General features: G+C 38.5%; 1 long non-coding RNA gene across 1 annotated transcript in view; it reads right to left on the bottom strand.

Moving 5' to 3' along the window:
- Window positions 1–17914: 17914 nt before the first annotated feature.
- Window positions 17915–23143, bottom strand: part of LOC101689136 — a 30297-nt gene continuing 25068 nt past the window's right edge. Inside the window, exon 4 of the long non-coding RNA XR_199645.3 lies at window positions 17915–18240. This is a non-coding gene — a long non-coding RNA (uncharacterized LOC101689136). The remainder of the gene's footprint in view (window positions 18241–23143) is intronic.

Below are 23143 nucleotides of genomic sequence, written 5' to 3'. Positions count from 1 at the left end.
AATATCTCTGTTATTTAGATAGTATCTCTGTGCTAATTTGGTAGGCCTGGAGTGAGATCTGAGAATCTGCAATTCTAACAACCCCCAGATGATATTCATGGAGCTGGATTATGGGCCTTTTTAAAAGTAGCACTGCTTTATACTATACTAATGAACCTCTTTGTACCTCAGTTTCCTAATCTACAAAAGAAGGAAGACAATAACTGGCTTTCTTTATTTCTCAGAATCACTACTAGGATTGTGGTGAATTAAAATTGGCTACAAACATTTGCGGGTCCTCCCATAAAGAGAAACAATCTATTTCCTTGTCTCTTGCATCTGGGCTGGCTTGACGACTTACTCAGACAAAAAAGTGACATGTGACTTTCAAGAAAGATGACCATAGGTGGCCTTACAAGTTCTACTCTTGCCTTCATGGAATCCTGAAGCCACCCAGTCTAAAACTGGTGGTGACCGGGACCCTGGTGATAACCCAGATCTCAGTGACCCTATCCAGGATCGTCCTGTCAGCTAAATGAAGCCACATAAGTGAGCCCATGAGAGATTAGCAGAAGAACTGCCCCAACCACCTACAGGATTATAAGAAATGATAAGTTGCTGTGTTTGAGGTGCTTTGTTATGCAGCAATAGACAACTCAAATGGGGATAAAATAGATAATGATTAGGAAAATATTTTGAAATTACAGTAATACCTCTGCAAATTCTCTAAGAATAAAGCTTTTCCATAATAAATAATAAAATGAGTTGTACTAAAAATTAACAAAGCAGATAAAGATTTAAAATCAAGCAATGAGAATAAACACTGAATAAAAATGAAGACATACTAATAAAAATAGATACATGGGCAAATGAGTAGGAGAGAAGAGGATTTTTTTCTGTCCACCAATAAATGTAGAGGGAGTAGTGAAGTTGGAAAAAAAAAATCAGCATTTTCCAACTACATGGTGGAGACTGATTAGAGCAAGAGTCATTAGTGGATGCTAATCTTGGAGGGGAAGTTTGATGAAGATGAAGCTTGGTCTCAATATGTCTTCGCAGATTGTTATTCATTGTAAAAGAAAAAATTCTTAATCACACACTAGGAAAATCATACAACCATGACTGGTAATCAAAATTAAAATTAAAATTGCCAAAGAAAGTTGAAAGTAGATAGATACTGTGTACCATGAGAAGGACACATCTCTACTCATGAGGAAACATTAGAGAAACTCAAATCGAGATATAATTTATAAAATAATAAGGTTATGTTCTTGAAAAATTAAAATACCATGAAAGACATAAAGACTGAGAAATTGTTCCAGATTAAAGGAGACTACTGATACTGATGAGGGAGCAGGAGGCTGGCTGAGGACAAAGCAAGAGCTGGCGCCTTGCACCCCCCCCCCCTTCCATCCGCTCCCCTCCATAGGTGTAGCATTCCTCAGGCACCCCTGACTGCCATAAAATGATAAATAGTTAACTTGCTGAGATCACAATCCTACAAGACTGGAGTCTCCCTTGGTTTGCAAATGTCCTCGAGATTTACAAACAAAGAAGTTACCTTATCAATAGCCCAAATTCCAAAGACACAGAACTCAGTTTCTCAAGCCTAATGTCACCCTTCCCTCCATAAAAACCGAAGGAGGTGGAGGTAGAAGGAAAAGTAAATAAAGTTAAATTTCTTCTAAACCTAAATCTCATTAACAAGGATGCTTGATGGCAGGAATGTAACATTCCACCAGGAGACTCTCAATTGTCTTTACTTGATAGTAACTAAGCCTTCAATATCCTGATAGTATTCTTTGCCCCAATAGCCCTTCTGAATACCCCTTTGTCCTCACCTACCCAACTCCTGCGTATATAACCAACCACCCCTCACAACCCGGGGCAGCAGCTCTTCCTGCCCACGGGTCCTGTTCCCGTGCTCTAATAAACCACCATTTTGCACCAAAGATGTCTCAAGAATTCTTTCTTGGTCATCGGCTCCGGACCTCAGCCCACCAAACCTCACCTAGGTTCTAGAACTTCATCATAACCAGACAGCTAAATGCAATACGTGATTCTTGGCTGGATTCTGTGCTTGAGGGGAAGATGCTATACAGGACATTATTGGGACATTTAAAAAATTAGAAATATATACTGCAGATTAGATGAAAGTCTTGTGTTGTTGACGTTAAATTCCCTGAACTCCATTATTGTACTGTGGCTGTAGAAATATTTCTGGCTGTAGGAAATGAACATTAAAATATTAAAGAGTTAATGGTTATGATTAATGCAATCTACTTTCAAATAGTTTAGAAAAAATAAATTACACACGTACACATACATCAGGCAGACAATAAGCAAGTGGAGTGAGCATGCAAGAGAGAGATGATAAACCAAAAAAAATCTGGCAAAATATTAAAAATGTGTGAATCTTGATAAAGTGCATATGAGAATTCTTTAAGCTATTCTTGCAACTTTCCTGTGCATTTGAAGTTATTTCAAAACAAAAGTTATAAAAAAGTTATATAAGTGAATATACATAGATATATTTTAGGTAAATATATTTTTCATTTCCAAGTGAAGATGAACTTTCTGAGCCTTATAAAAGGCAGAAATCAGAAAGTAAATTCTTGATAGATTTGACCACATTTTTTTAAAAAAGCTATAAAATCAGCAAAATTAAATGACAAAATATAGGCTAGGGAAATATTTGTCATTTGTCATATGTCATAGGTCCTTTGAGAAAGGACATAAAAATAATTCTCTCTCTATATATTTTTATATTGGGGGAAGAGAGAGAGGGAGAGAGAGAGTGTGGTGGGAGGGGGTGGGACAGACGGAGAGGAAGAGTATCTTAAGCAGGCTCCATGCCCAGTGCTGAGCCCAGTGCCAGGCTGGATCTCACAACCATGAGATAATGACCCTAGTCAAAGTCAAGAGTCCGACGCTTACCTAACTGAGCCAGCCAGGCACCCCACCATAAATACAATTGGATTTGTAAATATAAGGAGTTCATATAAAATGCACTAGGTAAATAAAGAATACAGGTGCGTGCAGGGAGAGGGATGCAATACGCCCTGCAACCTGGTAGCCTTGGATTGTGGCACTCTATATGTGATGATAGAGGAGCTATGGGGAGAAGGTTGCATTGCCTCAGATGTCCACTGCAACCAGAGCTAAAACTACCCACCCTTCAAGCCCACTCCCACTCCTAAAGAGCTATAAGTTCTCTGTAGGCATCTTGACTGTGCTGACACCTGGCAGTCTACCTGGTTATCTACCTGCTGGGCCATTCCTAGATCGCTATAGCATCACTACCTCCAAGCAGCATACACGCCAAGGAGCACACACTCTTGCTCCTGCTCACAAAGGTTGCAGCAAAGGATCCAGGATTGCTGATGTCCACACCTTTAGTACTAGAGGCCATAAAGACTCACTCTGCTCTTCCTGCAACTGACAGCCCCATGAGGCCTGGTCCAGGGCAATAGCTGATGAGAAAGCACAGGCCTGAGAAGTAGAGATATGCCCCAGAGCACACAGCTGGTAAGTGGCAGAGCCCCTGCAGAACCCAGGATGGTCATCTTCAGGGTGTGCGTTCACCATGCTGCATCATGAAGTAAAGCAGCCTTTCAGAGGGGTGCTACTCTCCTCCTAGTAGTTTTCTGGCTTCTCCATCAAATTGTCAATATCCATCTACTCTGGTTCCCATCTGGGAAAGGCCTTGGACTCCACAGTCCCCTTTGCCTCTCTGTGAACCTTGAAATCACCAGCAAGAGGGTTATAATTCAAGGTCACCGTCTAGGGGAAGAAGGTGGCCAGGGCAGTGTGGCCTGTGCAGTCAGGTAAGGCAATGGGTTAGGAGGTGACTAGGGAGGCTTTTGTTGGAATTATTTCCACTCCTTTTTCAGAAAATGGAAGAGAATGTCTTGCAGCAGCTGCTAATATTTATGGAATGCTTCCGATGTGCTAGATTCTGTGCCATTCACTTCACCTGTGTTATCTTACCTTCTTGAGCCCTCTCCATCAGTCTTTGATGTGTGACTGCTGAAGATCACACAAGTTAAAAGAGTTAAGATGAGAAACTGGGCATTCTTGCCTGTTTCCAGCTGGGATTTGCTCAGAATCCTGGCTCTTCCAGGTCAAGAGATCTGAAACCCTCATTAAATATCCTTAGGACAAACAGTAAATAAAGCTGACCAATAAAGCTGGAGGGTTCTGTCTCTCCTGGTAGCCAGGATTCTCCCCTCCAAGGAAGGAAGAATCTGAGCAAAAAATAATTAGCCTCAGAAAGGTCTCCATTCAGGGACGCCTGGGTGGCTCAGTTGGTTAAGCAGCTGCCTTCGGCTCGGGCCATGATCCCAGCATCCTGGGATCGAGTCCCACATCGGGCTCCTTGCTCAGCAGGGAGCCTGCTTCTCCCTCTGCCTCTGCCTGCCATTCTGTCTGCCTGTGCTCGCACTCTCTGATGAATAAATAAAATCTAAAAAAAAAAAAAGTCTCCATTCAGCCTGGCCCTTGTCTGGAAACAATGGGCCCTGTGATTTCCCACCTAGTACTCTGGCCTTCCTCACCTCTCCAGGGTACTGGGAAAAAGGCTTTTCAACCAGAGTTTTCTCTTTCCTCTTGGCTCCTGCCATCTCAAATGGCTAGCATTTTCCACAGTCAGTTGGGAAGATGTCAGGCCCCCCCTGAGGCAAGGCAAGGCCAGGAAGCCACTGGGGTGGCTTTCATCCCTTTGACCTTCCTCTCCCCTCCTTTCTTTATCATCAGCACCATAAAGGTAGTGCAGGGGATGGCTCGAGGGGTTTGGAGTAGCCACAGGGTCTCATTTTGGCTCAAATTTTTTTCATTCTAAGATGAAAAGAGGAGAAAAAAGACCAAAATAGGAGAGTGGCCATTCTTGGGGATGAGTGGCTTTGCCTGTTTTTAAAGCCATTGCATTTCTTTATGGAAGAGTAGCCAACTGTTCCTTTAAAGCTGGTTCTCCTTAGTCAGGAAACTTTGGCCTCATCTCAGAGCCTAGGTTTAGCTCTTGAATGGGTAGCAGGTAACCCTGAATGAATCTGTAAATGAACATCCTGCTGGGCATGAAGAACTATGAGAGGCTTAAGTGGGAACAGGATGTAAAGCAGCTAATCTAGTAGAGAGGGACTGGCACTAGCACCTGGGCCTTAGAATGCCCATGGTGTAACACTAGCTTTTTACAGAATCCTGCTTTGTGCTCTTTATCTTTAGGAATGTTTAAGAATTTTTCCAAGGCAGTGTAAATATTGATGATGTTAGTGCTAGATAAATGTTCATTAGAACAGGAGGTGCCTGTGATGAAGCTCTAGAACCTAGATGAGGTTCGGTGGGCTGAGGTCCGGAGCCGATGACCAAGAAAGAATTCTTGAGACATCTTTGGTGCAAAATGGTGGTTTATTAAAACACAGGGACAGGACCCGTGGGCAGGAAGAGCTGCTGCCCCGGGTTGTGAGGGATGGCAGGTTATGTACCCTGCAGTTGGGGGAAGGTGAGGGGAAGGGAGGTTTTAGCGGAGTTTTCATATGCTAAAGAGGGCCTACAAGGTGCCAAGATGTCAGAGGCCTACCTGAGGCCTTGCCCCTGGGGCTGGATCAATGTTGTCTTTAGACCAGCCATTAACATTAAGATAGTTGGGAGACTTTTTGGTGGGATGTCACAATCCTGCTATCAATCGTCTTTGTTAGTGAGATTTAGGACATTTGTAAGCCCCGGGAGACTCCTGTCTAGCAGGATTGTGAGTGAGCTCTGCAAGTTAACTATTTGCTTATTGTTCATGGTAGTCAGGGCTGCCTGAGGGATGCTACACATTTGACAGAGGGGGAGTGGATGGAGAGGGGGGTGCAAGGCACCAGCTTTTGCTTTGTCTTCAGCCAGCCCCGTGCTCCCTCATCACCTGGATAGCTCAGTGAATTAAGCCTCTGCCTTCAGGTCTTGATCTCAGGGTCCTGGGATTGAGCCCCACATTGGGCTCTCTGCTCAGCAGGGAGCCTGCTTCCCCTTTCTCTCTACCTGCCTCTCTGCCTACTTATGATCTGTCAAATAAATAAATAAATAAATAAATAAATAAAATCTTTTTAAAAAGGTCATTAGAACATCTTCTCTTTTTAAAAAAATTATATTTAAAATTTTCCAGAATAAAGCATTTTTTAAGCAATTAAAACATAGAAATACAAACACGACTGCTCAAAAGAATAAAGGAAAAATACAACTAATATTAAAAAGATTTACTCTTATAAGTAATATAAAAATGCAAATGGAAAAAAGATGTCTTTTCACTTATGAAATTAGTAAAGATGTAAAATGATAATATTCAATGCTGTCAGGGATGTAGCATGATGAATGCTATGCTGCTAACTGTGACAATTTGTACAATGTGAAAGCACATATCAAAAACTGTAAATGTGGGGCACCTGGGTGGCTCAGTGGGTTAAAGCCTCTGCCTTTGGCTTAGGTTATGATACCAGGGTCCTGGGATCGAGCCCCGCAGCAGAGGGCCCGCTTCCCCCACCTCTTTCTGCCTGCCTCTCTGCCTACTTGTAATCTCTGCCTGTCAAATAAATAGAAAAAATATTTTAAAAAAATTTTTTAAAAAAATGTATTCTTACTCTTGATCCAGTAGTTAAATCCTATGAATTCATCCTATGGAAACAATCAAAACAATTATTTGTATTCAAAGATGTTCGTTGTAGCATTGTTTATGTTATTGAAAATCTGAGTAGTTCAACAAAAAGTTAAGTAAATTAGGTTGCACATGATGTTTGCAAAGAGTTTTCCATAATAAACGGAAATTCTTATAATACATAAAGCAAAATGAAAACACATACCTAAAAGACTAAATGGCAAAAAATAAACATATTAACAGTAATCCACTAATCAGGGTCCTAGTAGGACACTGATGGTACACCCAAAAGGGTTTAACTGAACAAAGTCTAAAGAAGGGATGATTTATAGAAGTGTGGGCAGGATTTAGGAGCCAGCCAGGGACTTAGCAACATAGGGTAGGGTGGCCAGCCTTAGTCCCCAGGTGGGCAAAAGCAGAGAACAGTAACCAGAGCTGAAGCTGGGGAAAATACGAAACTAGTTTTATTCCTATTCTGTGATCTGATATCCCACTGGGCACAGCATATGTGAAACCTAGTAAGTTTCCTTGGAGATCAGCCTTCCGGCACATAGAGCAGGGCAAAAAACTATGGAGAGTGGATCTAGAGGTGCAAGCAGAAATTAACCAGCACAAGTATTGTCTCTGGTTGGAGGACTGCGAGTGTTTACTATTTTCATTTTATCTGCTAGTTTATAAAACTTCCTCACCCTGGTGTGAACACCCCCTACCCACAGAAGGAGTTTGGAAACAAAACCCACGCAGTTTACATATTATGTTTTCTTACTCAAGCTATCATAGTTAAAACAATTTAAAATGTAAAATTTGTTATTAAGAAGCATATGCTTATATTTTTCTAAGTTAATTTGTTATAATGTTCTTCAGCAATTAATCTCTCCCTCCCCATTACTCCTCTCTTCTGATTTTCTGTATTGTTCTGCTTTTTCCTACATTATTTGTGTATTTATTAAGTAAACTTATGACAAAAACCCTCATCGGACTCTCTGCTTTATGAATATCTGTGACTGCATAAAGTACTACACTGTCAGAGCAGCAGCAGAGCTAACAGCTTTGGTCAAAAATAGTCAAGAGAAGGGCAGGCAGGTCACTTCCTGTCACCCCCACACCTGGGGAAATACAGTTCTCAGAGTGGCTGTGGCTACTGTATAAGTAGAGAAAGTGTCCACATTGGTGGGAATACTGCTTACCTATTTTTAGAACCGTTATGACTATAATGCTTGTTTTGTCTAGAACTGCCATTCATACTGGCCAAATGTTCATGCATTCATAATTTGGGAGCACAACTATAAGAGAAAACATCCAAATTCATTGCCGTTAGGTTTAAGAACATAATACTTGAATACTTTTGTTTGAAATGTGTTGATTTTTATAGAAAGTGACTGGTGTGAAGCATCGACTATATTTTAAAATATGTCTTTTATCGAAAAATTTTTCCTCACAAGCCCTAGTATTAATTTAATCAAGTAAATCTGATTTTTATTGTAGACATTTTGTGTTTGAAAAGCAGTCATATTTGAGGTGTATAACGATATATCATTTTGGCCTTGACAAGCTAACATGAAAAAAGAAAGATTTTAAAAGAAAAAAGGTATTTTACTAACTCAGAATTTTGAATAACTTTCTGAAGTATAATTTGAAATGATTAAAACAACTCATTACCTGCTAAAAGGTTTGGGTCATGTGTATTTTGACTTAAATTATTTTGCACATTGACGTTGATTTTGATCATTTGCTCACTATCAAGGCTTCTCTGTGGATATTATGCAGCAAAGCCATTAACAACCAGATTTCAATTCAGAATGTGAAAATTCATTGAGACATTGTATGTACATTTGGTGCATTGAGAAGTTCAGTCACGATCAACCTGTCATGGCTTATCTCTGGAGAAGCACTAATTTTCTCAAATACTTTGGCCTGTTTGAGTGTCAGGAACCTGGATTCTAAACTCACTTTGAATTCATCTTTCTAGGTTTTAGTTCTGTGTAATCAGGTATGGCTTTGAAAATATTGGCTTTGCGTAAATTAGATAAAAGAGATGCTGATTTCCTCCCTTTTTGTTTTTTCATGCAACACATATCTCAGTTCTGGCTTTTTCATTCATTTAGCTAACTCTAATCAATAACTTCAGTAAATATGATGACATAGTGTGTTTATTGATCAACTCAATCAATTGATAAAATACTTTTTTTAGACAAAATATGTAATTAATAGCCATACATTATGTGTTAGCTGATAAACATGCAAACAAAATTAGAATAAATCAAATGACTCATCTGGCTTCCACAAAAAAACTGTGTGAAATTGCTCAGTTATCAACATATTTAAAAGGTAAAAGTTGAGCATTGAATTTTTGTAAATAAGTAAGAATAGAGATGTGTAACAACAATGAAGCTGCTGACTTAGGACAATGGCTTGAGTTAAGGATAAACCAGATGAAGAATGAGCCCAGTTATATACCTAATATAATATGTTATGATGTGATATGATATGATATGATATAAATTACTGCCTTTTTACCTTTACTAAATACTTAAGAGCACCAGATTTTGACATTTGCAAAAGAGACCAATGCTGGAGCCTATACCTGAGAATGCCCATATATCACAAACAGGTACAAAATACATTTATTTATTATTATTTTTTTAAAGATTTTATTTATTCATTTGACAGAGAGAGATCACAGGCAGGCAGAGAGGCAGGCAGAGAGAGAGAGAGAGAGGAGGAAGCAGGCTCCCTGCTGAGCAGAGAGCCCGATGGGGGACTCGATCCCAGGACCCCGAGATCATGACCCGAGCCGAAGGCAGCGGCTTAACCCACTGAGCCACCCAGGCACCCACAAAATACATTTATTAAGGAACAAACACATCGTGGGAAACTGCCACCCTTCTCTGTTTCCTGCCCATCTCTCCTTTCTCCCAGTGGTTGTCATATTTATGATTCTCCATCCCTTTTTATCTAGTTTTTTTCATATTTGGGAAATTCTTACCCTGTTGCCTACCTAAATTAGAATTCCTAGATCCCTTGCCAATTCTCTTCAACAATAAAGCAGATATTCTAGCCAGGCAAGGAAAAAAATAGGTATGTAAGCTGGAAAGGGGAAAGTAAAGCTATCTGTATTCACAGATAACATGATTATTTATACTGAAAATACTATGGAATTGACTAAAAAGCCACTAGAACTAATATGGAAATTTAGAAACATTGCAGAATACAATGCCAATATACAAAAACCAATTGTATTTTTATATACTAGCAGCAAATAATCAGAAATTGAAATGAAAAAAAGAATGATACCATTTATCATAGCATTAAAGATATGGAATGCTTAGGGATAAATTTGTCAAAATGTGTGTAAGATACGTACACTGAAAACTACAAAACATTGTTGGGAGAAATTAAAGAAAGCCTTAATCAATAGAGAGCTGTGCTGTATTTATGACATCTTGAAATGTCATTTGACATTTGACCCAAGTTGATACATATAGTCAGTGGAATCAGAATTAAAAACCCAGCACATTGACTAGCTGATTCTGAAATTTTATGGAAATGGAAAGAACCTAGAATAGTCACACACACACACAGACACACACATGCATACACACCTTGAGAAAGAAGAATGTTGGAGTATAACACCATCTGATTCCAGGAGCATTATTATAAAGCTATAATAATCAAGACAGTGTGGTATTGGTATGAAGACAGACATGTAATTCAATGGAATAGAACAGAGATTCTGCAGATAGACCTAATTAGGTTTGGTCAAATAATTTTTGACAAATATGCTAAGAAATTTCAGTGGGGAAAAGGATTATTTTCTCAATAAACAGCGCTAGTATAAATGGATTATCCATGCAAAAGAATGAATCTCTACCCTGATCTCACACTGTAAGTAAAAATTAATTCAAAATGGATCATAAATCTAAATATAAGAGGTGAAACTATTTTAGGTAAAACTAAAATTCCTAGATGAAAACAATAGAAAATATGTTAATTTGACAAAGATTTTATAGATATTGCACAAAAAACATAGGACTACAAACAAAAAAGTTAAAAACTTTTATTCTTTGAAAGACAATGCTAGGAAAATGAACACCCAAGCCACAGAATAGGAAAAAATATTAGCAAAACATTTATATAACAAAGAACTTATCACAATTATATTAGGACAAACAGCTCAATTAAAAATGGCAAAGGATTTGAACAGACACTTCATCAAAGAACATAGAGGAGGCAATTAAACACAAAATCTGCTCAACATCACTAATCAATTTGGTAATGCAAATTAAAACTATAATAGGCACCCAGTAAATGGTTAAAATTAATAAGACTGACCATGTTAGCTGTTGAGGAGAAGCTGAAGTTGCTGGAACTGTGTCATGGACTGCTTGTGCTAATGTAAAACGACATAGCAATTATGGCAAACAATTTGGCAACTTATTAAAAAGTAGACTATACAGCTACTATTTACCCATCCATTCCACTTCTTTGTACTTACCCATGAGAAATGAAACCATATATCTCTACAATGACTTGCACATGAATATCCATAGAAGCTTTATTTGTAATAGTCCCAAACTGGAAACAAACCCAAATATCCATCAATAATAAATGGATAAATGTAATATGCTATACCCATACAATGGAATACTACTATTGAGAAAAGAAAAGGAATGTACTGTTGATACGTAAAATCACATGGATTAATCTCAAAATTATTATACTGAGTGAAAGAATCCAGACAAAAAGAATACATAATGATTCCATTTATATAAAGTTCTGGAAAATGAAAACTAAAGCAAGAGAAAACAATTTTGTAATTGTCTGGGACAGGGAAATATGAGGGAGGTGGAATGGCTTACACATGGTAAGGAGAAACTTTTAGGGACTAGGGATAGAATCATGATGTTTTATGGTAATGGTTTCATAAGTACATAAATATGTCAAAAAAACAAATTATATACCTCAACCATGTGCAGTTTACTGCATTATCAATTATAACTTACTAAAGCTGAAAAAAATTACAAAACCAAAAGAAAAAATAAAAAAAGAAATTTTAAAGGGACAAGAAGAGTATTTCAATTTTTTGTTAAAGATGAGAGCAGAGGTGATGTTTGCATTCATGATTTCATACTTGTAAAGCACTTAGAACAGCCTAACTTAGAAAACATTTGATATACATACTTATTATTAAAAAAAAATCTTCAGCCACTCTAGATCTAGGTCACAGATCATCTGAGTGAGACTTGAATTTAGAGATGAGCAACAAAATAGAATAGTTTCCATTTTGTTGGCCTATGTCAGAGGTATCCTGCTTTGGGGATATCAGTGGCTGTAAGGATGAACTCCTGACAGAGAAGTGGCATCAAGGAGGGTAATGGTACAATGGCAGTGTTGTTTTGTTTTGTTTTGGTTGTTTGTTTTTAAGATTTCCTTCCTTCCTTCCTTTTTAATTTTTTAAAATTTAAAAATTTTTTAATTTTATTTTTTCAGTGTTCAAAGATTCATTGTTTTTGCACCATACCCAGTGCTCCATGCAATATGTGCCCTCCTTAATACCCACCACCTGGTGGTGGATATTATTTATTTATTTTGAGAGAGACAGAGCAAGCAAGCATGAGCTGTGGTGGGGGGGTATTAGGAGGGGCAGAGGTAGAAGCAGACTACCTGCTGAGCAGGAAGTCCAACAGAGGGTCCAATGATGCAAGGCTTCATCCTAGGACCCTGGGATCATGACCTGAACTGAAGGCAGATGCTTAACCGAATGAGTCATCCAGGTGCCCCTACAATGGCATGTTTTTCTTCAGGCCACTTCTCTGGCATGATTTAATTTTAGACTATTACCTTCAAGTATGTTTCTTTAGTCTTCCCTATAAGTTACCTAATGTACTTGAATATATTAATTACTTGCTTAACATAGTGAGAGTGGATTCTGTTGACTGCCTCCAATCATCTTGACCAATAAAACCCCTCAGGAAAAAACAATGCAAAAATTAGACGTTTTTTAAAGAAAAATTGGAATTTGTTTTTTTCTCTTTTGTTTTGGGGAGAGAGGAATTCTTAACCAACTCAACCAAACATTTAATTGAAAGACTAAAAGACATTTATATAGTCTGTACCCTCTCCTACTTAAAAATTTTTTTTCATTGCTTTATGTGGAAATTTTCATTTGGATTAAAATAGAGGTATGGGGCATGGGGGTACCCACTGGATTTTTCATGAAAAGATTTTGGGTTCTCAGAGTGTAGTAATATGGGGAGTAGTGGAAAGGTGGTAGGGTTGGAGGAACATAAATATAACTTCTATCAATGAAAACACAACATAAATTGTGAAAATTTTTTATTTATTACTGCTTGTTTAAGATAATGTTGGATATGATTGGTCTGTTGAATATCACACACCAATTTTTAGGCAAATGAGTTTCCATTTGATTGGGAATTTTTGTTTAAAGAGGTAACATGATTTTCAGATAAAATTTTCATTTTAAGGATGATGCCTCTAGGTAACAGGTAGAGAGTTACATGTACTGACATAGTAAAGTATCTGTGACAAGTTTTTAAAGGAAGGGAGCAACATTAAGAGTAATGTGAAAAGTATAATACTTGTGTATATATAAGGAGATATTACATTATTTACTCATTAGAGAAATTGAACCAGATAAGGTTGGGACTTTGGCACACTAGGTACGGTGGAATGCTGGGGTGAAATACTCACTAAAAACAGGAAGACTGAAAAAAAGTTTTTATAGTAGAAAGGGAGAAGACCTTCTCAACCTCCTCTGCTATTAAGCTGTAGTAATGCTGGCTGCCAAGTGTATATATGCCAGGCAGAAGATTAGAGACCAGTTCCTGAGAAAGGATCTATGAATACTGAAATCTGGGTGGTCTCCTAAAGAAAAGTCTGGTTTTCTGATTAATAACTCTGGAGAAAATTGTATTGGTCAATAAAGGCTTATAGTCAGCTTTTTAATTATTTTATTCTAAAATATCTGTAGACATGTTGTTGTCCAATTTTCCCCACACCATTTGTTGAAAAGACTGTCCTTTCCCCATTGGATATTCTTTTCTGCTTCGTCGAAGATTAGTTGACCATATAATTGTTGGTTTATTTCTGGCTTTTCTGTTCTATCAATCTAGGAATCTATTTTTGTGCCAGTACCAAAAGACTTTTTTTTTTTAATAAAGATTTTATTTATTTATTTGACAGAGAGAGACACAGAGAGAGAGGGAACACAAGCAGGGGGAGTGGGAGAGAGAGAAGCAGGCTTCCTGCCGAGCAAGGAGCCTGATGTGGGCCTCGACCCTGGGATCATGACCTGAGCCAAAGGCAGCCCCTTAACAACTGAGCCACCCCAGCACCCATGATCATTACCCCTTTGTAATATAAAGTTGAAGTCTGGAATTGTGATGTCTCCAGCTTTGTTTTCCTTTTTCAAGGTTGCTTTTGCTATTTGGGGTCTTTTGCGGTTCCATACAAATTTTAGGATTGTTTGTTCTGGTTTTGTGCAAAATACTGTCCATATTTTGATAGGGATTTCTTTAAATGTGTAGATTGCAGTGCACCTGATTGTCTTCGTTGGATAAGTGCTGGCCTTCAGCTCAGGTCATGATCACAGGGTTCTGGGACTAAGCCATGCATTGGCTTCCAGCTCAGTGGGGAGGCTGCTTCTTCCTCTCCCTCTGCCTGCTGCTCCCCTTGCTGGTGCTCTCTCTCTCTCTCTGTCAAATGAATAAATAAAATCTTTAAAAAAAATGTGTAGATTGCTTTCGGTAATACAGACTTTTTTTTTAAGATAGGGAGAGAGAGAGCGAGAGAGAGAGAGGCAGAGGGAGAGAGAGGATCTTAAGTAGAGAGCAATGAGCCTGATGTGGGGTTCAGTCTCACAACCCTGAGATCATGACCTGAGCTGAAACCACTATTTGAATACGCAAGTGAATAAGCCACTCAGTGCCCTGGGTAATACAGACATTTTAATAATATTTGTCCTTCTAATCCATGAGCATTTCTTCTAATCCATTTCTTTGTGTCATCTTCAATTTCTTTCATCAGAGTTTTTTTTTTTTTTTTAAAGATTTTATTTATTTATTTGACAGAGAGAAATCACAAGTAGATGGAGAGGCAGGCAGAGAGAGAGAGAGAGGGAAGCAGGCTCCCTGCCGAGCAGAGAGCCCGATGCGGGACTCGATCCCAGGACCCTGAGATCATGACCTGAGCCGAAGGCAGTGGCTTAACCCACGGAGCCACCCAGGCGCCCGACTTTCATCAGAGTTTTACAGTTTTCAGACATCTTTTACCTCTTTGGCCAGGTTTATCCTAGGTATCTTACGTTTTCATTACAACTGTAAATGGGATTGATTCCTCGATTTCTCTTTGAGCTGCTTCATTATTGGTGTATAGAAATACAAGAGATTTCTGTACATGAAGACATTTCTCCAAAAAAGACATACAAATGGACAACAGACATATGAAAAGATGTTCGTCATCACTTACCATCAAGGAAGTACAAATCAAAACTACAACGAAGTATCACCTCACACCTGTCAGAATGGCTAAAATTAACAACACAAGAAAAAACAGGTATTGGTGAGGATGTGGAGAAAAAGTAACACACACTGTTGGTGGGAATGCAAATTAGTGCAGCCACTCTGGAAAGAGTATGGAAGTTTCTCAAAAAGTTAAAAAAAGAATTTTCTTATGATCCAGTAATTGCAATACTAGGTATTTACCTAAAGAACACAAAAACAGTAATTCAAAGGGATTCATGTACCCCTATGTTTATAGAACCATTATTTAAAATAGCCAAGATATGGAAGCAGCCCAAGTGTCCATTGATTGATGAATGGGTAAAAAAGAGATAATATAAATATATACAATGGAATATTATTTGGGCATAAAAAAGAATGAAATCTTGCCATTTGCAATGACATGGATGGGCCTGGAGAGTAATGATACATGAAATAAGCCAGTCAGAGAAAGACAAATTCCATATGATTCCACTCATATGTGGAATTTAAGAAACAAAACAAATGAGTGACAAAAAAAGAGAGAAACCAAAAAACAGAAAACCTTAAATTTAGAGAACAAACTGGCTGCCAGAGGGGAGGTGGGTGGGTGGGGGGAATGCATTGGATAGGTGATGGTGACTGAGGTGGATGGAAGGATGGGTGAAACTGGTGAAAGGGATTAAGAGTATACTTATCTTGATGAACTCTGAGTAATACATGGGACTGTTGAATCACTATATTGTACAACCAAAACTAGTATAACACTGTATATTAACTATACTGGAATTAAAATTTTAAAAAATTAATTTAAATAAATAAATACAATAAAAAAAACCCCAAATATATGGTAAGTATTGTTCCCTAATAATAAGAGAGAAAGGCAACCATCTTGAAATCATGAGGAAACAAATTTGAGAAAAAAGCCAATACTACAGAAGATAGAGAAGAAGAGAGAAGGCAAGAATATGAAAAATCATTGACATTGCTGCTCTGTGAACCAACCCAAGAATTGTCCCTTACTGCTGAATCTCCTCTTACATTTGATCGTTAAAGTTTTTCATTAGTGAGGCTATGTTTTAGTTAGATATTCTTTTTTTTTTTCAGTAGATAGGATCAAAGTCATATACTAGGATTTGGAATTTCAAAACCCAAATCCCTGAAATACTCAGGGCAATTAGTTTATGCCAACAGATTTGGAAGCAAAGTTCAAAGCCAGTTTGATTTAAAAGCTGATTCCAGAGGGCAGAGAAAGAGAGAGAGAGAGAGAGACAGAAATTAAGAAAGCTAAGACACTGCTATTTCCTGAGATGAGGTCCCACTCAGTGCTCAACCACCGTCTTTATTTCTGGGAGTGGGGGTTTGGGGGAGGGGAGAAGAACCGGAGAAATTCCAGTTACATGTCTCTTAAGAGAAGAGAACTGAGAGAAAGCCAAGTCAGCTTGTTGTCTGGATCAGGAGGGTATAGGCATTTGAATGTACATTAAATGAAGACCAACCAGGAATGGGAAGTTTTGAGGATGCAGCCTGGCCAACTTGGGCCCAGACATACCCCATGCCCCACCTTCACCAGCATCAGTACTTTATACCTACCTAGAATCTACACACAGTTTTCTCTGGAGTAGGGAAGTGGGTAAAGACCGGACTGATTAAATTTAGTTTCTGACAAAATGAGAGCTAAAAATAGAAATTTTAGAAAAATAATAGTGTTCAGACCCGAGATTATGTTTTGACATATGTACTATTAATTAATTAATTGCTGATAATAATTATACCAGTTTCCACACTCAAGAAGCTCACAGTTTAATAAAGACAAGCAAACAAATAGTTAATTATAATATGTGAAGTGTTTTATAGGTAAATATTCAAAATGATATAATAACACAGAGTGAGCATGGAGAGTACAACATAAGCTCTGTTTTGAAGGACAAAAATCAGTTAACCATAGATGGTATGGTATGGGGAAATGATGAGTTCTGTTTTGGCCTTGTTGCATCTGAGGAATGATTTTTGTTTGTTTAAAATCAAGGAAACTTGGACATGTCTGTATATTAAGAGGAATGAGGTGGCAGAGAAGTAGAGAATGAGGAGAATGGCTACAAATGATGGTCTGAGAGCTGAGGAAGCAGAGAGCAAAAGCACACAGATCAAGGGCCCAGAACGTTGCCTTGGCCAGAAAGAAGGAAGATGAGAAGGCAAAGATAGGAATAGTTGAAAATACGTATACACACGGGAAGAGTTCAATAAAGTTAAGAGCACTCATGCTTGATGCCTTCTACTTTATGTGAGAAGTAGAAGTTCAGGTTCATCTTTTAAGGGTAAGAGAGACAGACCAGGATTTTAAGGAGGGGAGTTACATGGCCAGATTTGTATTTTAAAATACTCTCTCTGGTAGAAATTCAAAGAATGAATTAAAGAGAGATCAGAAAAGACTGAAGCTAAGATACCCATTAAGAGATCATTGGAGTCATTCAGGGGGAAAAAAATCATGAAGACCTGAATTAAGACAGTGGCAGAAGGAATAAAAGGAATGGTTTCCATAGATATTTATAAGCTAAATTATTATAAGAATTTCTTGTTACCAATTTTAATACTCATTAAGAATATGGTAAAACGTTTCAGTTTGTACTTTAAAACCACCTTACATACAGAGATACATATACATGTGAAATTACCAAAAATGCCTTTAACCCATTTTTATGCATCTATTACAATGTACAAGATGAATATATTTCTATTTTTCCCTACAGAAAGACAAACAGTCTTTTTCTTGTAGTATCTCATAAATGACCTTAGTGCTGACCCAAATATAACCTACTAATTACCCTCTGTGTACCTTCCAGGCCCTGATTAGTTGTATTTAGCATTTGTGTGAGACTGTGATTCTACTCTGGAAATCTTCCGTATAGCTTGTAATTCCCGGTGGAAAAAAAAATTGCTGTGACCTATACAGTTGGAGAAAAGAAAACACAGCTACACTCTTCCAAAAGCAGAACAAAGCAATGAAATAACATACCTTTCACAAGGGACTTGGTGTTATCTGAAACCCTATAATCCACATCCCATTCTGCTTCTTCAATAGGTTGGATGATTCCAGTGGGCGGGTCGGAGAACTAATCAATTTTGAAACAGCATCTGCAAAAATAGATAATGTTCATCTAAAGGGCAACCTAGTCATAAAGCCCCACAAGGATGAGTAAATAAACACACATCTTTGTATAAAGGGGATCCCCTAGATGGAGCTGTAATGCAGTATTGGCAATGTGGTATTCCATCAATACCATCAAAGGAATTTATCAAGCACCAACATTAGGATGAACTATGTGATTAAACTGACATGGTTCCTGAACTCCTAGAATTTATAATGAATTCTAACTCCTGCACCCATAATGGAACACTTAAAAACTCAAGGCTCATTTGGTCCTAATCTTTTCTCCCGAATTTCTTTTTCTCCTGTGCTTCCTATGCTAGTGAAGGAATCCGAGGCATCCAAAATTCCTCTCTGTCACTCCCTGTAGCCAATCCATCTTTAATGTTTATTGGTTCAACCTCTTAATTGTGCCTCGAACCATTCATTACCTTTTACTTTATCTATAACCATCGGCCTTCTTGCTAAAAATATTGCAGTATTAGTTGCCCTGAACCCCCTTCTCCTATCTTTCCCCAACACTGCCACTGGAGTTACCCAACTTTCAAATCTTGGTATATCACCCATCTGCTCAAAATCCACAAATTTCTACAATCATCTATCATTTATTTCTTTCTCGATACTTCCACTTTTCTTTTAAACTCCAATTCAAGTACAACCTTACGGTAAAGGATTCTTAGACTCAATTAACTATTCATTTACTCAATTAATATTTATTTATTTTTAGGATTTATTTATTTATTTTTGAAAGAGAAAGAGAGGGAGAGCAAGTGAGGGGAGTGGCAGAAGGAGAGAATCTCAAGCAGACTGTGTGCTGAGTGCAGAAACTGACCTGGGGCTTGATCCCACAACCCTGAGATTGTAACCTGAGCCGAAATCAAGAGTTGGCTGAGCCACCCAGGAGCTACACTCAATATTTATTAAGCACAAATTTCATGTCATGCTTAGGGCTAGCACTGGAAATAGAGGAGTGATATAATCCTGGCCTTGCAAATTTACAGTGAGTGGCAGGAAGGACAATGAAATAACAATGATAGCAATAACAATGAATATGGTGAAGAACTAATTTGCGTACATATAATAAGAAGAGAGAGAGCTCCAGAGATCCCTGATATTTATGGTGTGGGTAGAGGAAGAAGGGTCTTCAATAAATAAAGTGGGAGAAATTGTGTCATCTTGGAAAGCTAAAGAAAGCAAGGATTTTGAAAAGAAGGAATGATTAAAGGTATCAAATCCTGCCAAGAGGTCAAGCATATAAGGACTGAAGATTATCCTGGAATTTAGCAGAGAAACTTGAGAGCAACTTTGGTGGAGTGGTGGCTGCATAAAGTTACCATAGAGTGAGCTGAGGAGTAAGAGGTAAAGAAATGTAAGTAGTAGGAGCCATCTGGGTGGCTCAGTTGGTTAAGCAACTGCCTTTGGCTCAGGTCATGATCCTGGACTCCTGGGATAGAGTCCCACATTGGGCTCCCAGTTCCATGGGGAGTCTGCTTCTCCCTCTGACCTTTTCCCCTCTCATTCTCTCTCTCTCTCAAATAAATGAATAAAATCTTAAAAAAAAAAAAAAGAAATGGAAATAGAAAATGTCAAAATTTGTCTGGATGGAGAGAGGGGATTTGGTTAATTAGGAGGGAATCAAGGGTTGAAGGAGACTACCCCCAAAAGTTCCATGCAATTTCTCCATGAGTATCTCTATAATAAAACAATTGTCACCTCATGTAATATTGTTTGGTTTTCTATGCCAGTACTAAAAGGCAAGACACACAGCTTCCATCTTTATATCTCCAGCTTCTGACACAGGTTCAGGTACAAATAAGTACTCTACATACTGGTTTAATGTCTGAATGATTAAATGAGTGATCTGCTCTAATCCAAATATGAAATTCATTCTTCAATTCTCCTCTTCCTTGACTTGTCTCCACATTTCTGTCAACTTCCTTCTTGACTTATAGCCGTAAGAATCTCACAAGCTTCAGGTCATTTGACTCTTGCTCTGTCCTGCATATGCTCCTTCTCTAAGAGCTCAGCTCACACAGTTTCAGCAGCTGAATCCCAAATCTATCCCTCAACCTGTAATTTTACCTTTCTAGCTGACTGCAGGGTCTTTGATGTTTGACTGCTTCACCAACATCTGGAACTTAACACATGTGCAATTGCACTCATTACTATTCTCCCCTTTAAGTCAGCCAATATATTTTTCCAACTTTACTGAAACTTTTTACCTATAGAGATATTTGCAGGTTGAATGTTGTGCTCCAGTCCTTGCTTGTTCAGATAGGGTAAATTATACATGGTTACATGTAAGCATAGAAATTCCATCCTCAAAAAGGGCAACCTTCTATTATCCCAAAATAATATGCTAATACTTTATTATATGTTCCATCAACACTGTGTATTACATGTTTGCTTGACACATCACAACTCTGAATTCCTGGCCCAGTGTTTCACCTGTTGGGCAGAAAAGCTGTTGACATGGTTATCTACCATAAAATAATCCACCAAGAGCAGCATTAGATTATTTGTAGTTTTTTTGTTTTGGTTTTGGTTTTTCTACTTTTCCTGGTCTTCAGAGTAGATTGCTTAAGGTCTCAGAGGTATGGGCTAAAACTAAAGAGTCTTAACACAAGTATAATCATAACATTATAGCACAAGCTGGTAATCTATTTAAAAACATACTTTTTAATCATAACATTTCTGCAAAAACTTAGATGGTTGAAATTTTCTCCGGACAAAGCAGTTAAAAATATTCAGTAGGAATATTTGTTTCTTATTCATGTGACACCACTTTTTTTTTTTTTTTAAGATTTTATTTATTTATTTGACAGAGAGAGATCACAAGTAGGCAGAGAGGCAGGCAGAGAGAGAGAGGAGGAAGCAGGCCCCCTGCCGAGCAGAGAGCCCGATGTGGGACTCGATCCCAGGACCCTGAGATCATGACCTGAGTCAAAGGCAGAGGCTTAACCCGCTGAGCCACCCAGGCACCCCATGTGACACCACTTCTTAATGACCAAGGCATACTTCCTCTATATTAGATAACATAAAGGCAGGCAATGTTTCACATACAGATAATATGATTTTTATCAATTTAAGGTGATCTAGATTCCATCATTTTATTTTATTCTATTTTAGCTAAACGTTACTTGAATGGAGAATTTTAACTATAATAATATAATTATCCTAAAACTTAAGATAGTCTTTTAAAAACTTCCTCATTTAGTTACTGTGGTATATGTATATTTTGCAGATAAATCATATTTAGAAGATAGTACAGAAAATAATCACTGTCCAGGGGGTCTTTGTTGATACTTAAAGTTTACATGTATTTACATTTTTCAGCCAACTCTGACCAACTCCATTTAGACATTTAGTCAACATTTGGGTGACTTCTTGTGTCACCTGTGTGGCTCAGGTGGTTAAATGTCTGCCTTCACCTCAGGTCATGATCACAGGGTCCTGGGATTGATACCTGTATGGGGCCCCCCTGGTCAGTGGGGAGTCTGCTTCTCTCTTTCCCACTGCCCCTCCCCCTGCTCATGTTCTCTCTCTCTCTTTCTCAAATAAATAAGTAAAAAATCTTAAAAACAACAACAACAACAAAAACCCCACCCTCTTCTGTGCATTTGTCTTCTGGGACCAAGATAGAGTTTGAAATACAAAAGATATGCCTGTGAAAGATAAAAGGGACCTGGGTATAGGCCAAGTTTGAATGTACTATATAAAAGAAAGAGGACATACCAGTTATCCAGATCAAAGAATTTGGAGAGAAGGAGCCAGTAAAGATTATGCAGGAGCTAAAGCTACCCCTTGGCAGCCATTGACTTAGACACAGAGTGGTTGTTCAATTAATACTAGTTCATTTGAGACTTAGTTGACCAACAGCAGAGTTAAACATATGCAAGGTTATGTGGAATCTCTATGGTACCATAAAGCATTCTCAATTTAAAGAAGGCAATCTGAGGCACAATTCTTGGATAGAGCCAGGAACAGAGCCCGGAGCTCTCGCCCTCCAGTTGGTGATCCTAACCCAGTGCATTCATTCTCCTCCCCTTCCCCCTGCTCCAAGCTTGATGTGTTGAATACACTCAGTAGTTCTCAACATGTTTTTTCCTTACAGTTCTTTATTAGCAACATTCATTTAGGTTTTGGACTCCTGTCAAATGTAATGTGAATGGAGTCCAGATGCCTTTTCTGAACTCAACAGAACAAGAGGAGAGTCAGAGAGCCCATCTTGCCACAATCAAAACTAGTGCTTACAACAACACCCACTGTTGGTGACAGGCTGTGTGGAGCAGGGCCAGTGCTGATCTAGCAGTATATGCCAGCTCAATGAGTCAGAAAAATGTTTCAGATGTGCCAGGTTGCTCAGAAATTCCCATCAGTTCCTGGGCAGAATATTTGCTGTGTTCCCCAAGAGTAAGGAATCAAGATGAGAAGAAGCAACATCCCTAGGATGGCTTATGTCATTTACATCCCTTGTTGGCAGCAGAGGACCACTGCTTTTAAAATGGTGCCACAGACTTGCATGAAGGGCTGCAAAGGCTGGGGTTGCTAGCAGCAATTCAAAAACACAGGGCTAGATGAAGAAGCAATTGTGGGAAGGATTTCAACATGGACAAAAGGATTAACAGCAAAAAGATGCAGGGTGGAGGGGGATGGATGATTATCGTTTGCTGTGGGTTTAGCAACACTGACATGTTTTTATGAATATTTACAGGAACATTTGGAAGCTGTGTCTTTTGCCCACACAGCCTCCACCCCCAGCCCTCTTGGTAGGAACTGCACCATATTTAATGAGGCCGGGGGTGGGAGGGAGAACCAGGTCCTCTTTGCCTTCAGGTTGCTGTCACTGTCACCGTGCCTAGTTGCCAAGACTCCCGGGGGCAAATATAA

This window comes from Mustela putorius, unplaced genomic scaffold (genome assembly GCF_011764305.1).
Source record: "Mustela putorius furo isolate JIRA1106 unplaced genomic scaffold, ASM1176430v1.1 tig00003898_pilon_pilon_pilon, whole genome shotgun sequence".
Lineage (NCBI taxonomy): Eukaryota > Metazoa > Chordata > Mammalia > Carnivora > Mustelidae > Mustela > Mustela putorius.
This window is presented reverse-complemented; position numbering and strand designations above follow the sequence as displayed.